The sequence below is a fragment of the Phocoena sinus genome, chromosome 5, assembly GCF_008692025.1.
Source record: "Phocoena sinus isolate mPhoSin1 chromosome 5, mPhoSin1.pri, whole genome shotgun sequence".
Lineage (NCBI taxonomy): Eukaryota > Metazoa > Chordata > Mammalia > Artiodactyla > Phocoenidae > Phocoena > Phocoena sinus.
Window position 1 is genome coordinate 87750500 of NC_045767.1, and position 21319 is coordinate 87771818.

Sequence of the window (21319 nt, forward strand, 5' to 3'; positions counted from 1 at the left end):
TGTACCATTGATCTATATTTGATATATCTATATTTTTGTGCCAGTACCATATCGTCTTGATTACTGTAGCTTTGTAGTATAGTGTGAAGTCAGGGAGTCTGATTCCTCCACCTCCGTTTTTTTTCCCTCAAAACCGCTTTGGCTATTTAGGGTCTTTTGTGTCTCCATACAAATTTTAAGATTTTTTGTTCTAGTTCCATAAAAAATGCCATTGGTAATTTGGTAGGGATTGCATTGAATCTATATACTGCTTTGGGTAGTATAGTCATTTTAATAATGTTGATTCTTCCAGTCCAAGAACATGGTATATCTCTCCATCTGTTTGTATCATCTTTAATTTCTTTCATCAGTGTCTTATAGTTCTCTGCATATAGGTCTTTTGTATCCCTAGGTAGGTTTATTCCTAGGTATTTTATTCTTTTTATTGCAATGGTAAATGGGAGTGTTTCCTTAATTTCTCTTTCAAATTTTTCATCATTAGTGTATAGGAATGCAAGAGATTTCTGTGCATTAATTTTGTATCCTGCAACTTTACCAAATTCATTGATTAGCTCTAGTAGTTTTCTGGTGGCATTTTTAGGTTTCTCTATGTATAGTATCATTTCATCTGCAAAGAGTGACAGTTTTACTTCTTCTTTTCCGATTTGTATTTCTTTTATTTCTTTTTCTCCTCTGATTGCTGTGGCTAGGACTTGCAAAACTATGTTGAATAATAGTGGTGAGAGTGGACATCCTTGTCTTGTTCCTGACCTTAGTGGAAATGCTTTCAGTTTTTCACCATTGAGAATGATGTTTGCTGTGTGTTTGTCATATATGGCCTTTATTATGTTGAGGTAGCGTCCCTCTATTCCCACTTTCTGGAGAGTTTTTATCATAAATAGATGTTGAATTTTGTTAAAAGCTTTTTCTGCATCTATTGAGATGATTATATGGTTTTTATTCTTCAATTTGTTAATATGGTGTATCACATTGATTGATTTGTGTATCATGAAGAATCCTTGCATCCCTGAGCTACATCCCACTTGATCATGGTGTATGATCCTTTTAATATGTTGTTGGATTCTGTTTGCTAGTATTTTGTCGAGGACTTTTACATCTATATTCATCAGTGTTACTGGTCTGTAATTTTCTTTTTTTGTAGTATCTTTGTCTGGTTTTGGTATCAGGTGATGGTGGCTATTGAATGAGTTTGGGAGTGTTCCTTCCTCTGCAATTTTTTGGAAGAGTTTGAGAAGGATGGGTGTTAGCTCTTCTCTAAATGTTTGATAGAATTCACCTGTGAAGACATCTGGTCCTGGACTTTCGTTTGTTGGAAGATTTTTAATCACAGTTTCAATTTCATTACTAGTGATTGGTTTGTTCATATTTTCTATTTCTTCTTTTTTCTTTGTTCTGCAGCAGTGAATTCCACTATTCTGTCTTCTAGGTCACTTATCTGTTCTTTTGTCTCAGTTATTCTGCTATTGATTTCTTCTAGTGTAGTTTTCATTTCAGTTATTGTATTATTCATCTCTGTTTGTTTGTTCTTTTATTCTTCTATGTCTTTGATAAACATTTCTTACATCTTCTCTATCTTTGCCTCCATTCCTTTCCGGAGGTCCTGGATCATCTCTACTATCGTTATTCTGAATTCTTTCTTTGGAAGGTTGCTTATCTCCACTTCATTTAACTGTTTTTCTGGGGTTTTATCTTGTTCCTTCATCTGGTATCTAGCCCTCTTCCTTTTCATCTTGTCTATATTTCTGTGAATGTGGTTTTTATTCCACAGGCTGCAGGATTGTAGTTCTTCTTGCTTCTGATGTCTGCCCTCTGGTGGATGAGGCTATCCAAAAGGTTTGTGCAAGTTTCCTGATGGGAGGGACTGGTGGTGGGTAGAGCTGGCTGTTGCTGTGGTGGGCAGAGCTCAATAAAACTTTAATCCACTTGTCTGCTGATGGGTGGGGCTGGGTTCCCTCCCTGTTCATTGTTTGCCATGAGGTGACCCAAAAATGAAGCCTACCCAGGCTCTTTGGTGAGGCTAATGGCGGGCTCTGGGAGAGCTCACACCAAGGAGTACTTCCCAGAACTTCTGCTGCCAGTGTCCTTGTCCTCACAGTGAGACACTGTCACTCGCCGCCTCTGCAGGACACCCTCCAACACTAGCAGGTAGGTCTAGTTCATTCTCATATTGGGTCACTGCTCCTTCCCCTGTTTCCCAATGTGCACACTACTTTGTGTGTGCCCTCCAAGAGTGGAGTCTCTGTTTCCCCCAGTTCTGTCAAAGTCCTGCAATCAAATACCAATAGCCTTCAAAGTCTGATTATCTAGGAATTCCTCCTTCTGTGGCCGGACCCCCAGGTTGGGAAGCCTGATGTGGGGCTCAGAACCTACACTCCAGTTGGTGGATGTCTGTGGTATAAGTGTTCTCCAGTGTAAGTCACCTACCCAGCAGTTATGGGATTTGATTTTATTGAGACTGCACCCTTCCTACCATCTCATTGTGGCTTCTCCTTTGTCTTTGGATGTCAGATATCATTTTTGGTGAGTTCCAGTGTCTTCCAGTCGATGATTGTTCATCAGTAAGTTGTGATTCCGGTGCTGTCATAAGAGGAGATGAGAGCACGTCCTTCTACTCTGCCATCTTGAACCAATCTCCTATAATCTTTTAAGTATGAATTTTTCAAGATATTATCTCAGTTTTTTTCCCTCAAAGTTTCTAGTTTCTAAGAGTGGAGTTATCCATGCACAGTTTTACACGTTTTTATATAAAGCTAGGAACTGAAGAATAATACAAGTGATAAAATTTTAAAAAAGACAATGCCACATTAATTTTCACTGACCATTATATGCTAAAATAGGCAAAGTAGCAGTTTATGCTTTCAGGAGATCTAACTGCATTTTATACAACGGAAAACACTAATTTAGAAGGTATCGAATATGCTATATCCAGCCCAAAGAATTCATGGTTACTGAAATTCTCACTTCTCAATGGGATGAAATCCCAAGGAATCCTAGGTTACTGGGGCAATTTTTTTTTTAAGGTAGGTGGCTGTCTATTACTTGTCAAGGCAGTCAGCCTGATTCCAGGCTGTAGAAGATAAAAATTGTTTGGGTTGTTTTGGGGCAGTTTAGATCATGCCTGAAGGTGGAAAGTAGTTCACCACTAGTGAGAGAGCTCAGATGGATTTATACTGTCATAAGAATAACTATAGGATTTACCAGGGAGCACTTCTGTAATTTTCTCTGTGCTAACCCTGACTACTCCCATGCTTTCCAGTTTTTGCCTCGCCTCTTCCTCCCCACCTCTGAGAAAGTAGCTGTTAATCCAATTGGTCAGAACCGTATGTTGATTAGGCCAAATTGTTAATGGGCAGGACTAAGAGACCTTAAATTCAGAGCCTATGCCTCTTCCTGTCACCCTTCTCTGCTTTAACAGGAAACAAAGCATGGCTCCCAGGGGTCTCTCTTGGTCTTTTACTCAACGACTGGTTTTAAGACACAGACCTACTAGAGAATGGACTTGAGGATACGGGGAGGGGGAAGGGTAAGCTGGGACAAAGTGAGAGTGGCATGGACATATATATACTACCAAACGTAAAATAGATAGCTAGTGGGAAGCAGCCGCATAGCACAGGGAGATCAGCTTGGTGCTTTGTGACCACCTAGAGGTGTGGGATAGGGAGGGTGGGAGGGAGGGAGACGCAAGAGGGAAGAGATATGGGGACATATGCATATGTATAACTGATTCACTTTGTTATAAAGCAGAAACTAACACACTATTGTAAAGCGATTATACTCCAATAAAGATGTTTTAAAAAGAAAGAAAGAAAGAAAAAAGATATATGCTCTTTTCATCTTGGGAAAAGAGAGAGCAGGAACAGGAAGAAGGATTTGAATCTTTATGCTTCAACTCAGCCTTTTTCAAAATTCTATTTTGAATATTGAATATCGAGTGCAGCTACTAACTGAACTGTAACACAATGTCTCTCTGCTGCTCAGAACTTCCACAGTCCCCCAGGAACTCCTCTGGGAAAAATCATCATTTGTGGAGTTAGATTTGGACATTCTTGTGTTCTTACTATTAATTTAATAGCACTGAAACCTCACACATAACCTCTAATACAGAAGTGTCTCTGAGAACAAAGTAAAACTTGAATTGGAATATTTAAGCACATGAGTCCCCCTTGCACTATTTAAAAATTTGACTTCAAAAGAAAAACAGATATACCAGTTCATTTTGATCTAATTGTGTTATGAAATTCTCTCCCCCTTGCAAAAACTATTTTAATGGACCCACTCCATAGACATTAAAGAGAGTCATTCAAGTAGTTGTTCAGCACAAAGGCAATGTATCATACCTTCTGTGGAATCTGGGCAGGGGCCAATACAATCATGTTAGCTTTTCCTTCTGGAAGGTTTTGGACCATTGAGCCCAAACTAAATAATACAATGCCATCTTCTCCAGAGCTTTGGACAACTTTTTGATTTCCTGAAAAGAAATAATTTGCAGTACTACAAAGGGGCATCAGCAAAGAGAGAAAGAGAGAGTTTTGTTTGTTTGTTTCATTTATTCTTGTTTTAGTTTGTTTGAAGGAAATGAATATGTATATTTCTAAAGAAAGAAGTATTGTTAGAATGCCTCATCTTCTAACATGCCAAACCTTAAACCCCCTTGGAAAAAGATGTGTAATATGAAATCTATTTTCTTTAATCAATGTATAATCATTGACTACTAGGCAAGTATGGTGATTTATTTATTACTTATCAACAAGAGACAGCAGTAAAGTGAAAGTTTCCAGTGAAGAACATTTTACGTTGTGACAGCACAGGTTTAATTTTCTTAAGTGAGTTTTGAAAACAGTGTAATTTTTATTCCATGTCTCAAACAATAGCAGGACCAGGAATTTTTTTTCTAGTTATGTGTTAAATAATGCTAAGTTCCAGCAACAATGACTTAGTAATTTGTCCCAGGATGACAGGATTGTGACCAAGTAAAATAGTGTGCTTATTAAAACACGTGGCTTGCTCACCCAGACAAAATTCAAGACCTGACCTCACTGTGTCCAACAATCCAAAGTTATGCCTTGAACTTTGCCCAGTCCCAAACTGTTCCTTACTTTACAAATTCTTCCTCGATATCACCAACCACGCCCCAACACCTTAGAATTATATTCCCCTGACTTTCCTCTGCTGAAAAGTAATAAAACTCTGTCAAAGTGCTGTTCTTGTTTCCTATAATAAGTCAAATAAACCTAGCCTTGCTTGATCAACAAGGTATTTTTTGTTTGTTTGGATTTTTTTTGGTGTTGTTTGGAGGAGTTGACAGAAGACAAATATTTAAAAGGACCTGAATTCCTAACAGAGAATCTGTCTGTAGCTCGGCTTCTTGAGATTTTATGTCATTCTATGTCCAGTGTATTTGTTACTGAATTGGTCTACTTTTCTTCTTGGCAGTTTTCAGGATGTCTCTTTTGGTGTACAGGCTTTCCTGATTATAAAGGCTACATATGATAATATAACCTGATTATGAGGTTACATATAATTGCTTTGGTAAAAGAACGAAAGTGCTCTTGTTAAATCATCTATATATAAATAAATGACTCTGAATTTGTTAATCACAATTTATTATTTATTTATTGGTGTTTCAAATTCCCAATATTGACAGGTTCCCTAAATTTAATCCTCAGTTAAGATTCTGATCTATTAAACTTCTGGTGATATTACATTAATTGACTGAAAGAGAAAAAGACTGATGAAAGCAATTTTCCTTATCTTAAAATATTATTTCCTTTTTCTTTCTACCTCATGCTCTGATAACACTGGGCATGCTATATTAATTTCATCTCTCTTAAGGAAATAGCTTTTCAAAACTTCCTGTAGTTTATTTCTCTCTATTTTCATTCAAAACCTAATGAAATTACAATATCAAATATTATCATTATTTTTATATGGGATGTTTAAATTTTGAGTATAAATTTAATTTTACTTCTGATCATGGCCCAGATATTTTAAGGGAATTAATGCTATGACTTATAATGAATGTGACAGATTTTGCCTGTAAATTGTTTATTTTGGGTGGATTTTACTCCACGAGAGTGTGATTTATTGGGTAAAACATCTGATCAGGCTATCTATGAACTAATTGGGGCTCGTGACATAACGTTATGGAAAACTTTCATTTACATTTTAAAATTTGTAGCCTATTGTGCAGGTTAATACTAAACTAGGCACTTCCTCTCTGATATCTACTTTACTTTATTTGTTTCCAAGCCTAGCTAGTGAGGTCAGGCAGTTTACATGATTGAAATAGAGCTATATCTTTATGCATTACTGGATGATTTTTAATGCACCACTACAACCAATTCCTGAGAGAGGCTTATTTCCATGAATTGTATTATCAGGATACAATAATTTCTGTTCTATTTTGTGCTGTGAAGTTCTTTGATCTCAAATATGATGAGAACAAATTTTTGGGAAAAAATATCATGAGTTTGCCAGTATGACACATACACAAGTGCATATATCAGAAGGAATCCCTCCAGTCTAGATACTAGTGAGACTGCTTAAAGCTTCAAATACAATTTTAACATTTTCTTCTTCTTACTTTGGTTTCTGAGACAAATTCCTTTTGTCAAAAGGGGCACTAAGAAATTTGTCACAATAGCTAATATTTATCAAGCACTATGTCCTTGGCACTGTGTATGAGCTTTATGTATCCAGTCGATTCTTTTTATTCTTAGTAATTGTGTTCTATAAAGTTGCCACAAACATGTCATTTGTGAGTAATGAATCACTGCTCCTGGTTTCACCCAAGCTTCTTGTCGCAACATTTTTGTCAACTGCTCAATACATAAGCTGGTTTTATGTGTGTTTCTGTTTTAAGACACCTTGTTTAACATATATTGTTGATTCATCAATACTGAACTCATAGCCAACAGTGCTATAACTCATGGAATGGAATGAAGATTATCTGGCAAACATATTTTCTTCCTAAGGCACATCACAGCCTTCTTCTTTTCCAGAACAATAGAAAACATGTCAGCACTCTCCTTGGGGGGCCATTCCAAACAGCGACATCACCAACAAAAAGCACTCAAATGCAAAAATGTGGCATTAATTAGACCTGAAATGGACACTTATTTACAGTAGGAGAGCGGCAACAAAAAGGCAGAGGATTGCCTTGTTCAATGCTTAACTGGGAACATGCACGTCCAGTGAGTAACTTTTTTGCTGCTCTGTATATAGCTATGAATGACCATGAAGTACTACAAATATTGATTCTGGGGTTACAAATAAATTTTAGTGAGTAGGAAAATTTGAAAATACAGAATCTGTATATAATGAAGAATTACTGTATTAGACCATTTTATTCTCACACCACTCCAATGAGATAGGTAAGTAAACCCCCTCCCTCATTTTTCTTTTTTTTCTTGTGCATCCATATTTTATAGGAAAGGCACTACAGGCAGGATTTGGCTTTTGTATATTTCCTAGCTATCATAGTACCATATATTAAAGCACCAGATTCCATAACCTTTGAATACTCTCACATATTTCCACTTTTAATATCACATTATCAGAATTTAATTCTTTTAAATACCTCATTGCAATTTATTTTAATAAAATACAAGAGATAAGCTCCCACATTACCTCAGTTTTATGCATTTTGTGATTTGTACTTGATTGTAAATAACTATTTAACATTTATAGTTTTTCTGGCTGACCAGTCTATAATATCCCTAAGGACTACAACTGTGTCTATCTCGTTCACCCCTCCTTCTTCATTTCGGAGTGTAGAATCTGGTATCTAGCAGACAAAGAATACACATTTGTTGAAAAAAAATATAATTTCTTTTGTGTTGGAAGACTTTTTTATAGTGGCTATATCCACACAATCTTGCATTTCTCTCTTACTTTTCACGACTGTTATGTAGCTCAGAATGTTCAGTGATAATAAAACCTGAAACACATAATAGGTGAGGGCATGGTGTGAAGAAATTTTATATATTGTCCGTTTCTTTTCCATAAGACAGTATTTGGACTGGGAATAGAAAACTATTCAAGACACCAGTTTACCTTAGGCAGTGGTTTGGCAGGTTTGCTGTGGAGTCTTCCAACAAATTCAAAATTTGGTAAGAGTGAGTGGAGAAACTCAAAGTCCCAATAGCTACTTATCAGTCAAATATCAGTTTCCCCCATCAATTCACACAATGTAGTGAGTCTTCCTGAAAAAGAAAATAGGAAAATGAATATATGTAAATTTGTATCCATTTTTTCTTAGAAGATATAGCAATAAAGCTTCAAGTCTGTGTTGGTCAAGATGAACAAAGAATGCCAGTGTTTTATAATTTAAACAAACGTATATACAGAAAAAAGAGAAGGAAAAAAATACATGTTAAGTGAGAGACTTACATAGCTTACAATAACTTCTCCCCTCTGCACCTTTGAACCCAGGTTCAAATAATTGTTAAAGATTAATCTTGTTTTATGTATTACATGTTCAAGGTAACTAACAGATTTTAATTCTAAGTCAATATCTCTCTGTAATTATTTAAGTATGTGATGAATATTACATTCTAAATGGTCATTTTCCTGCATAGCATTGTGCTTGTATCACATTGATGATATTTGTGCATTTTTACTTAATGCTCTAACATTTTAAACTTTTGTTTTTTTTTAACTAACTGAGCATCCCCGTCTTCCAAGGATGACCCAGCATTGTGTGACTGCCATGGACCTACTGGCAGGCAAGCCCCTGGTGCTAATAGGTTAGAGAGAGGCTTCCAAAATGGTGTTTGCCAGTGTTAGCATGGTAGAACAAGATCCCCAAAATGGCTGCCACCAGAGTCTCCATCCCTAGGTGGAGTCCCAGCTGCACAATGCCTCTCCAGGAGACTCGCCAAGATCAGCAAGTGGGTCTCACCCAGTTGCCTTTTTAACTACTGCCTCTTCACTGGGACTCAGACTGTGTGAGATTTTGTGTGCACACTTTGAGAATAGAATCTCTGTTTACAGGGTCTCCTGTTCTCTCGAATGTAAGCCCGTCTGGTTTGCAAAGCCAGACATTCTGGGGGCCTGTCTTACCAAAATGGGGAGCCTGAAGTGGGGGCTCAGACCCCTTTCTCCTGGAGGAGAACGTCTGTGGTTGTGATATTCCTCCTGTTTGTGGGTGGCCAACCCCAGGGTGTGGGTCCTTGTTAGACTGCATCTCTGCTCCTCCTACTTGTCTAGTTGTGGCTCCTTCTTTATATCTTTAGTTGTGGGAAATCTTTTATGCTAGTCTTCAAGTTGTTCTCAAAGATAGTTGCTTTCTGAATAGTTGTATTTTGGTGTGTCCATGGGAGGAGGTAAGTTCAGGGCCTTCCTATTTCACCAACTTGATCTCACCCCCATAGAGATTGTTTTCTAAAGATTATTAATGATTTTCCACATTAAACAAGGACCTGCAGCATGATGAATTTGCACTGTTCACACTTATTTCAATCTGGTCTCCAGTGTCACTTAGCTAGCCACCAGAGAATAAACAGGTTACTCATAGGAAATTGAATTTCCTCTAGGAGTATAGAGAAAGGCAAGAAGAGAAACCTCAGTGGTTTAAGAAGCTTCCCTTATGATGCATATATCACTAAGAATGAATAGCCTTCCCTTGCATAACTTAAAGTCTCACACTTTCTTGTATGTTTTAAAGGAGAAAGCTTATTGTGGGACTAAATTCTTGGACCATCTGTGATCAAGAAATGGCATGAAGAATGAGGTGCACTAAATGAAATGATGTCTTTCACTTCCATCTCTATGTCATTTATTTTTTCTGTCCTAGGAAATTTGAAACATTCTGACTGTATCAATTACTACAATCTAATATAAAGGGAAGGCTGCTTGATAACTGCCTAGAAAGGATAGGAGGCTAAGGAAGTATCACATGATTTAGACTGTGAAGTGTTTTCCCATATCTAAACTTGTCTCTGGTCTCCAGAAAAATTATAAATACTGGAAAAGCTAAAAATAAATATTATGAACAAGTGGGAATGAGTGATAAAGGAGACTCACCTGCCCAAAGCTGAAAAATATTCCTTTAGTGTTTATAACTTGGTCAAAGGATCTCCTTTGTTAGTTTCTATTCCTAGAATAAATCAGCAATGCTGTGATGGCTTCTTATTCAAGGAATGACAAAAAACTTCTGGAAAGTCAGACTGGAACACTGTCTTGGTTGTAAAAGTCTATTTGTGTCAATCGCTTTCACCTCTGTCCCCTTATTTACCTACAATTTCTCTAAGCTTTGGATTTTACCTACAATTTCGTGGCTTTGGATTATTTGCTTAGTCATATTCTCACAGACCAATGCACCCTCCCCATTCACAGCCCAGCATTCTACTTTGATTGTTATTTGGTGCCCTGTTTTCCTTCCCATTTCTGTGCATGTGCTTATTATGGTATCTCATTTAGGAGCTTATTTTCTGTTACTTATGCTTCCTGATTAATTTTTATCTTAGAAACTTTGGTCTTTGGGTTATTTGTTTAGTCTTTTATTCCAGATAGGCCTACTCATCCTCCCACTTCATTCACCAACCAGCTTTCTACTTTGGTTGTTTGGCATTTGATGCTCTGTTTTCCTTCACATTGCCTTGCATGCCCTGGCAATGGAATCTCATCTAAGAGCTTATTTTCTATGATCTGTGATTCTTGATTAATTTTTAGCAGAATTTGTTCCTGAGATGTTGACCTTGGCTCTATTCTCCAAGCCACTACGTCCTATAATCTCATATACTATATATGTAATCAAAGTTTAATGTTTATATAACTCGGATATTTATTTCCTTTGTAATTGTAAATTACCCTTTTAAATATTCTTAGGCATTGAGAGTAATTATGAATTTCTGTCAAGGATGGTTAAGATCAATTTGGAAGGGATACTTTTCTTAGGTTTCCAAAATTTTTACAATACTTCCCAAACACAAAGATGCTTTATATGTATCTATGAGTAAATGGTGGTGAGTGAGCATCTCTCCTGGCAAAAATGTTTGGTTAGTTCAGCAGTATATGCTGACTATGGAGAGTGTTTGTTATAAAGACCACCAACATCAAGAAAAACTAATCTTCTTGGTCTTCTGTATTGCAGCACACTTGGTGCTTAGCACAATGTTTCTCCAAATCGTACATGGAGTTTTGAAATTACAGTCTCATGCTTTTCTTTCAGTTAATGCAATATACAAGTGCTTAGGTTCAGGGGCCAGACTGCTGTGTTTTAATCCCATCTAGATCACTTCTTCCCCAAGAGAACCTGAGTAGGTTATCTTACTTAAGTTTCCATATTTATAAAATGACGAGAATAATAGTGCCTATGAACAGGATTTCTATATGTCTCTTTCATGAGTTAATAAATGTAAAGGATGTAAAAGATTTCCTGGAGAAGTGTAAATTCTCAATAAATATTTACTAATTTCCTTCTGTGCTTCACCCCCCCTCAAACAAGAAGAAGCTCAATAAATATTTATAGTTGAATGAATGTACTCACAGAATCAAGATTAGAAATCATCCAGATATGAAAAATATTCTGGAACTTTGCCTTTTGCTTCGTTTTTCAAACTGTAGTGTTATAGAATCAGAAAGCAGACATTGATAATTCTAATATTAATTCCCAGTGTTTTAGGTTTGCTTAGCAAATGACTTTTAATCCATTGAGAGGGAAGGAGTAATACTAGATAATTCCCAGAGACAACTCATCCACACTAAGTAATTTTCCTTCTTAATAGATAGATGATGGAGATGTTAGAGATATTAAATTAACAGAAGAACTGAATCTAGAAGAGAGATATCAGAGACTTTGATGCTGAAAGCTGAAAGGAACTTAGGTATAAGTTCATAAAATGTTTAATTTTTTTTTTTTCTTTCCGGTACGTGGGCCTCTCACTGTTGTGCCCACTCCCGTTGCAGAACACAGGCTCCGGATGCGCAGGCTCAGCGGCCATGGCTCACGGGCCTAGCCGCTCCAGGGCATGTGGGATCTTCCCGGACCGGGGCACGAACCGCTGTCCCCTGCATCGGCAGGCGGACTCTAAAACACTGCGCCACCAGGGAAACCCTAGAAATGCTTAATTTTAAAGACAAGTAAACATAAAGTTTACACAAAGTGTCATACTTTCTTGTACATGAAGTAGATTTTTTTTACTACACCCAGGTTTAAAATTATATTTAATCATGACTGACTTTCACTTGATTTTTAAATATATTTAATGAAGTTTCTTACTATAGTATATTAAAAGTGGCTACGTAGTCTTTGAAACTCCTCCTATTGACAGGTGGAGGCTACTTCTTCACCTTTTGAATTTGGGCTTGTGTTGTGACTTGTTTTACCAATAGAAGGTGGCAGAAATGATATTGTGTGACTTCCAAATCTAGGCCTAAAACTTTCATACAAACTATTCTAGAATTCTTCTGTCATGTGAAAAATTCCAAGCTTTTCTGTTGGAGAGGTCACTTGGAAGAGAAAATCATAGTATCCTGCCAATCTGCCAAATCCCAGCCATGAGAGTGACACTTTCTTGGACTGATCCACCGCAGCCAAGCTGATAACTAACCGTAGGCTAATGAGTAAGCCCAGACAAGCCTCAAAGAAGAAACATTTCCCTGAGCCCAGACCAAGTTGCTGATTCATAGGATCATGAGCAAATGATACGTTTGCTCTTTTATTTTATTTTATTTTTTATTATTTTTACATCTTTATTGGAGTATAATTATTTTACAATGGTGTGTTAGTTTCTGCTTTATAACAAAGTGAATCAGTTATACATATACATATGTTCCCATATCTCTTCCCTCTTGCGTCTCCCTCCCTCCCACCCTCCCTATCTCACCCCTCCAGGCGGTCACAAAGCACCAAGCTGATCTCCCTGTGCTATGCGGCTCCTTCCCACTAGCTATCTACCTTACCTTTGGTAGTGTATATATGTCCATGCCTCTCTCTCGCTTTGTCGCAGCTCAACCTTCCCCCTCCCCATATCCTCAAGTCCGTTCTCTAGTAGGTCTGTGTCTTTATTCCTGTCTTACTCCTAGGTTCTTCATGACATTTTTTTTCTTAAATTCCATATATATGTGTTAGCATACGGTATTTGTCTTCCTCTTTCTGACTTACTTCACTCTGTATGACAGCCTCTAGTTCTTTCCACCTCATTACAAAAAGCTCAATTTCATTTCTTTTTATGGCTGAGTAATATTCCATTGTATATATGTGCCACTTCTTCTTTATCCATTCATCCAATGATGGACACTTAGGTTGTTTCCATCTCCGGGCTATTGTAAATAGAGCTGCAATCAACATTTTGGTACATGACTCTTTTTGAATTATGGTCTTCTCAGGGTATACGCCCAGTAGTGGGATTGCTGGGTAATATGGTAGATCTATTTGTAGTTTTTTAAGGAACCTCCATACTGTTCTCCACAGTAGCTGTATCAATTTACATTACCACCAACAGTGCAAGAGGGTTCCCTTTTTGCCACACCCACTCCAGCATTTATTGTTTCTAGATTTTTTGATGATGGCCATTCTGACTGGTGTGAGATGATACCTCATTGTAGTTTTGATTTGCATTTCTCTAATGATTAATGATGTTGAGCATTCTTTCATGTGTTTGTTGGCAGTCTGTATATCTTCTTTGGAGAAATGTCTATTTAGGTATTCTGTCCATTTTTGGATTGGGTTGTTTGTTTATTTGTTATTGAGCTGCATGAGCTGCTTATAAATTTTGGAGTTTAATCCTCTGTCAGTTGCTTCATTTGCAAATATTTTCTCCCATTCTGAGGGTTGTCTTTTGGTCTTGATTATGGTTTATTTGCTGTGCAAAAGCTTTGAAGCTTCATTAGGTCCCACTTGTTTACTTTTGTTTTTATTTACATCTCTCTAGGAGGTGGGCAAAAAAGGATCTTGCTGTGATTTATGTCATAGAGGGTTCTGCCTATGTTTTCCTCTAAGAGTTTGATAGTTTATGGCCTTACATTTAGGTCTTTAATCCATTTAGAGCTTCTTTTTGTGTATGGTGTTAAGGAGTCATCTAATCTCGTACTTTTACATGTACCTGTCCAGTTTTCCCAGCACCATTTATTGAAGAGGCTGTCCTTTCTCCACTCTACATTCCTGCCTCCTTTATCAAAGATAAGGTGACCATATGTGCGTGGGTTTATCTCTGGGCTTTCTATCCTGTTCCATTGACCTATCTTTCTGTTTTTGTGCCAGTACCATACTGTCTTGATTATGTAGCTTTATTGTATAGTCTGAAGTCAGGGAGCCTGATTCCTCCAGCTCCTTTTTTCGTTCTCAAGATTGCTTTGGCTATTCAGAGTCTTTTGCATTTCCATAGAAATTGTGAAATTTTTTGTTCTAGTTCTGTGAAAAATACCAGTGGTAGTTTGATAGGGATTGCATTGAATCTGTAGATTGCTTTGGGTAGTAGAGTCATTTTCACAATGTTGATTCTTCCATTCCAAGAACATGGTATATCTCTCCATCTATTTGTATCATCTTTAATTTCTTTCATCAGTGTCTTATAATTTTCTGCATACAAGTCTTTTGTCTCCTTCGGGAGGTTTATTCCTAGATATTTTATTCTTTTTGCTGCAAAGGTAAATGGGAGTGTTTTCTTGATTTCACTTTCAGATTTTTCATCATTAGTGTATAGGAATGCCAGAGATTTCTGTGCATTAATTTTGTATCCTGCTACTTTACCAAATTCATTGATTAGCTCTAGTAGTTTTCTGGTAGCATCTTTAGGATTCTCTATGTATAGTATCATGTCATCTGCAAACAGTGACAGCTTTACTTCTTCTTTTCTGATTTGGATTCCTTTTATTTCCCTTTCTTCTCTGATTGCTGTGGCTAAAACTTCCAAAACTATGTTGAATAAGAGTGGTGAGAGTGGGCAACCTTGTCTTGTTCCTGAAATTAGTCGAAATGTTTTCAGGTTTTCACCATTGAGGATGATGTTGGCTGTGGGTTTGTCATATATGGCCTTTATTATGTTGAGGAAAGTTCCCTCTATGCCTACTTTCTGCAGGGTTTTTATCATAAATCAGTGTTGAATTTTGTCGAAAACTTTCTCTGTATCTATTGAGATGATCATATGGTTTTTCTCCTTCAATTTGTTAATATGGTTTATCACATTTATTGATTTGCGTATATTGAAGAATCCTTGCATTCCTGGAATAAACCCCACTTGATCATGGTGTATGATCCTTTTAATGTGCTGTTGGATTCTGTTTGCTAGTATTTTGTTGAGGATTTTTGCATCTATGTTCATCAGTGATATTGGCCTGTAGTTTTCTTTCTTTGTGATGTCCTTGTCTGGTTTTGGTATCAAGGTGATGGTGGCCTCGTAGAATGAGTTTGGGAGTGTTCCTCCCTCTGCTATATTTTGGAAGAGTTTGAGAAGGATGGGTGTTAGCTATTCTTTAAATGTTTGATATAATTCCCCTGTGAAGTCATCTGGTCCTTGGCTTTTGTTTGTTGGAAGATTTTTAATCACAGTTGCAATTTCAGTGCTTGTGATTGGTCTGTTCATATTTTCTATTTCTTCCTGATTCAGTCTTGGCAGGTTGTGCATTTCTAAGAATTTGTCCATTTCTTCCAGGTTGTCCATTTTATTGGCATATAGTTGCTTGTAGTAATCTCTCATGATCTTTTGTATTTCTGCAGTGTCAGTTGTTACTTCTCCTTTTTCATTTCTAATTCTATTGATTTGAGTCTTCTCCCTTTTTTTCTTGATGAGTTTGGCTAATGGTTTATCAATTTTATTTTTTCAAAGAACCAGCTTTTAATTTTATTGATCTTTGCTATTGTTTCCTTCATTTCTTTTTCATTTATTTCTGATATGATGTTTATGATTTCTTTCCTTCTGCTAACTTTGGGTATTTTTTGTTCTTCTTTCTCTAACTGCTTTAGGTGCAAGGTTAGGTTGTTTATTCGAGATGTTTCCTGTATTTTAAGGTACGTTGTATTGCTATAAACTTCCCTCTTAGAACTGCTTTTGCTGCATCCCATAGATTTTGGGTCATCGTGTCTCCATTGTCATTTGTTTCTAGATATTTTTTAATTTCCTCTTTGATTTCTTCAGTGATCACTTCGTTATTAAGTAGTGTATTATTTAGCCTCCATGTGTTTGTATTTTTTACAGATCTTTTCCTGTAATTGATATATAGTTCTCATAGTGTTGTGGTCGGAAAAGATACTTGATACAATTTCAATTTTCTTAAATTTACCAAGGCTTGATTTGTGACCCAAGATATGATCTATCCTGGAGAATGTTCCGTGAGCACTTGAGAAAAATGTGTATTCTGTTGTTTTTGGATGGAATGTCCTATAAATATCAATTAAGTCCATCTTGTTTAATATATCATTAAAGCTTGTGTTTCCTTATTTATTTTCATTTTGGATGATCTGTCCATTGGTGAGAGTGGGGTGTTAAATTCCCCTACTATGTATGTGTTACTGTCAGTTTCCCCTTTTATGGCTGTTAGTATTTGCCTTATGTATTGAGGTGCTCCTATGTTGGGTGCATAAATATTTACAATTGTTATATCATCTTCTTGAATCAACCCCTTGATCATTATGTAGTGTCCTTCTTTGTCTCTTCTAATATTCTTTATTTTAAAGTCCATTTTGTCTGATAATGAGAATTGCTACTCCAGCTTTCTTTTGGTTTCTATTTGCATGAACTATCTTTTTCCATCCCCTTACTTTCAGTCTATATGTGTTTCTAGGTCTGAAGTTGGTCTCTTGTAGACAGCAAATATATGGGTCTTTTTTGTGTATCCATTCAGCCAATCTGTGTCTTTTGGTGGGAGCATTTAGTCCATTTACATTTAAGGTAATTATCGATATGTATGTTCCTATTCCCATTTTCTTAATTGTTTAGGGTTCGTTATTGTAGGTCTTTTCCTTCTCTTGTGTTTTTTGCCTAGAGAAGTTCCTTTAGCAGTTGTTGTAAAGACGGTTTGGTGGTGCTGATCTCTCTCAGCTTTTGCTTGTCTGTAAAGGTTTTAATTTCTCCATCAAATCTGAATGAGATCCTTGCTGTGTAGAGTAATCTTGGTTGCAGGTTTTTCTCCTTCATCACTTTAAGTATGTCCTGCCAGTCCCTTCTGGCTTGCAGAGTTTCTGCTGAAAGATCAGCTGTTAACCTTATGGGGATTCCCTTGTGTGTTATTTGTTGTTTTTCCCTTGCTGCTTTTAATATGTTTTCTTTGTATTTAATTTTTGACAGTTTGATTAATATGTGTCTTGGCGTATTTCTCCTTGTATTTATCTTGTATGGGACTCTCTGTGCTTCCTGGACTTGATTAACTATTTCCTTTCCCATATTAGGGAAGTTTTCAACTATAATCTCTTCAAATATTTTCTCAGTCCCTTTCTTTTCCTCTTCTTCTTCTGGAACTCCTGTAATTCGAATGTTGGTGCGTTTAATGTTGTCCCAGAGGTCTCTGAGACTGTCCTCAGTTCTTTTCATTCTTTTTTCTTTATTCTGCTCTGCAGTAATTATTTCCACTATTTTATCTTCCAGGTCACTTATCTGTTCTTCTGCCTCAGTTATTCTGCTATTGATCCCATCTAGAGTACTTTTAATTTCATTTATTGCGTTGTTCATCATAGTTTGTTTCATCTTTAATTCTTCTAGGTCCTTGTTAAATGTTTCTTGCATTTTGTCTATTCTATTTCCAAGATTTTGGATCATCTTTACTATCCTTATTCTGAATTCTTTTTCAGGTACACTGCCTATTTCCTCTTCATTTGTTAGGTCTGGTGGGTTTTTATCTTGCTCCTTCATCTGCTGTGTGTTTTTCTGTCTTCTCATTTTGCTTATCTTACTGTGTTTGGGGTCTCCTTTTTGCAGGCTGCAGGTCCGTAGTTCCCATTGTTTTTGATGTCTGTCTCCAGTGGCTAAGGTTGTTTTAGTGGATTGTGTAGGCTTCCTGGTGGAGGGTACTAGTGCCTGTGTTCTGGTGGATGAGGCTGGATCTTGTCTTTCTAGTGGGCACGTCCATATCTGGTGGTGTGTTTTGGGGTGTCTGTGGACTTATTATGATTTTAGGCAGCCCCTCTGCTAATGGGTGGGGTTTTGTTCCTGTCTTGCTATTTGTTTGGCATAAGATGTTCAGCAGTGTAGCTTGCTGGTCGTTGAGTGAACCTGGCTGCTGGTGTTGAGATGGAGATCTGTGGGAGATTTTCGCCATTTTATATTATGTGGAGCTGGGAGGTCTCTTGTGGATCAATGTCCTGAAATTGGCTCTCCCACCTCAGAGGCAGAGCACTGACTCCTGGCTGCAGCACCAAGAGCCTTTCATCCACATTGCTCAGAATAAAAGGGAGAAAAAGTAGAAAGAAAGAATTAGTAGAAGTAGAGAGAAAGAAAGAAAGAAAGAAAGAAAGAAAGAAAGAAAGAAAGAAGGAAAGAAAGAAAGGAGGGAGGGAGGGAGGGAGGAAGGAGAGAAGGAAGGAAGGGGGAAGGAAGCAAAAAAAAAGAAAGAATATAAAGTAAAATAAAAGTAAAGTAGATAAAATAAAGATAAGTAAAATAAAATAAAGTAAGAAAATATAATAAAGTTATTAAAATAAAAAAATTATTAAGAAAAAAAATTAACAAAAAAAAGAGAAAAAAAAAACACGGACAGATAGAACCCTAGGACAAATGGTGGAAGCAAAGGTATACAGACAAAATCTCACACAGAAGCATACACATACTCACAAAAAGAGGAAAAGGGGAAAAAATCATAAATCTTGCTGTCAAAGTCCACCTCCTCAATTTGGGATGATTCGTTGTCTATTCATGTATTCCACAGATGCAGAGTACATCAAGTTGATTGTGGAGCTTTAATCCGCTGCTTCTGAGGCTGCTGGGAGAGATTTCCCTTTCTCTTTGTTTTCACAGCTCCCAGGGTCTCAGCTTTGGACTTGGCCCTGCCTCTGCGTGTAGGTCGCTGGAAGGCGTCTGTTCTTCGCTCAGACAGGACGGGGTTAAAGGAGCCGCTGATTCCGGGGCTCTGGCTCACTCAGGCCGGGGGGAGGGAGGGGCACGGAGTGCGGGGCGGGCTTGCGGCAGCAGAGGCCGGCGTGACGTTGCACCAGCCTGAGGTGCGCCGTGCGTTCTCCAGGGAGAGTTGTCCCTGGATTCCGGGACCCTGGCAGTGGCTGGCTGCACAGGCTCCCCGGAAGTGGGGTGTGGATAGTGACCTGTGCTCGCACACAGGCTTCTTGGTGGCGGCAGCAGCAGCCTTAGTGTTTCATGACTGTCTCTGGTGTACGCGCTTTAGCCGCGGATCGCGCCAGTCTCTGGAGCTCGTTTAAGCAGTGCTCTTAATACCCTCTCCTCGCGCACCAGGAAACAAAGAGGGAAGAAAAAGTCTCTTGCCTCTTTGGCAGGTCCAGACTTTTCCCCGGACTCCCTCCCGGCTAGCGGTGGCGCACTAACCACCTGCAGGCTGTGTTCACGCCGCCAACCCCAGTCCTCTCCCGGAGATCAGACTGAAGCCTGAGCCTCAACTCCCAGCCCCGCCTGCCCCGGCGAGTGAGCAGACAAGCCTCCCGGGCTGGTGAGTGCTGGTCGGCACCGATCCTCTGTGCGGGAATCTCTCCGCTTTCCTTTCTGCACCCCTGTTGCTGCGCTCTCCTCCACGGCTGCGAAGCTTTCCCCCTCTACCACCCGCATTCTCCGCCCACGAAGGGGCTTCCTAATGTGTGGAAACCTTTCCTCCTTCACGGCTCCCTCCCACTGGTGCAGGTCCCGTCCCTATTCTTTTGGCTCTGTTTATTCTTTTTTCTTTTGTCCTACCCAGGTACGTGGTGGTGGGGGGGTGGTTCTTGCCTTTTGGGAGGTCTGAGGTCTTCTGCCAGCGTTCAGTAGGTGTTCTGTAGGAGTTGTTCCAAGTGTAGATGTATTTCTGGTGTATCTGTGGGGAGGAAGGTGATCTCTGCGTCTTACTCTTCCGCCATCTTCCTGGAGGCTCTCTCACGTTTGCTCTTTTAAATGCTAAGTTTTAGGATGGTTGATTTTACAGCAATAAATAACAGACAGTATGGTTTATCGAAAACACAGTGAGTATGTAGCTTTCTAAATAAACAAGTCCCAAGAATATTCACATATTGGAATATTATTGTCAAATGGAGGGATATCTCCAGTGTCACACAGTTCTAGATTACTTTGCATGCTTTCTTGAATAGTTGATAAATTTTGACTGAGAAGCGTTCTATTTCCATTTTGACACTAAAGCTAAGAAAATACAAGTTATTTTTTATTTTAAATTATATGTATATATATACACACACATATGCACTCTAACCCACACAAAGGAAGTAAGGTTTCTTTCCATCTACTAGAGGGAAAACGTACTAAATAAACTAGACTTACCTAATACTTCACTGTAAAATTTATCCCACTACTTCTTGTTAAAAGTCTCAAATGCAAAGTCAAAATATAGCTACTACAACATATTTGTTACCATCTCCATAAATGTCCTTTTGTCACTAAGTTCTGATATGATAACAGGTACATAGGAAGGAGGTAATATGAGCCCTCCACAGAGTTTTTCATTTGTATTGTCAGTGGTAAGTCAAAGACTGTAGACCAAAGGTAGGTTAAGTAGTTCAGACAGCAGCTCGGCACAAGGAGAAATGGCATGTCCAAAAACAACATCAAATCTGTATTCTGCAGTTTTTTCACAAGTTTTTTGTTCAAAACTGCATCCTCACAGAGCTTTTGAACAGTATCAGAATATTCATAATATGTTTTTTGCATCTTTGAATCATATGCCCATAATATATTCTTTGGTAACTCGTATGTCCATATCTTGATCCATTTTGTAAAAAGCAAATCAAGCTCATTCTTAGTGAAGGATGTAGAGTGGACCTCAAATTTAAGGGTAGATGGCTTATTGGGACCCACAAGGTTGGTGAAGATACTAGCACAGTAACTTCATGGTCCCTCTGAGCAAGTTCATCCCATATTGTCTTTAAATTGATGCAGTGATTATATTCCATTGGCCACAGCAGCACCTTTCCACAAGATGCACAGCTGAAATGAAAGGACAAGAAGAGAAGCCCATGTCTTAGACATCTTGATAAAATCCAAACCTTCTTCATAAACTTTCTTTACTGCAGAGGTAGCTCTCACTTATATCCAGGATGGAGTCAATTAAGTAGTTAAAATATAACTGGCACATAGCAAGGTCACAATGACTATGAGGTAAAGATTTTGTTTCCAAGAGCACGCCTTCATAATTTCTCTGCAAGCTAATCTCCAGTTCAGAAGCTTTGGAAAGCAAATAGATAAAGAAAAGCGTATATGATCTTGTGCCTCTATGT

The 21319-nt window shown here is 38.0% G+C and overlaps 1 pseudogene; it reads right to left on the reverse strand.

Annotated features, from left to right (window-relative positions):
- Positions 1 to 2730: 2730 nt before the first annotated feature.
- Positions 2731 to 21097, reverse strand: LOC116753976 (annotated as a pseudogene).
- Between the last annotated feature and the right edge of the window lie 222 nt (positions 21098 to 21319).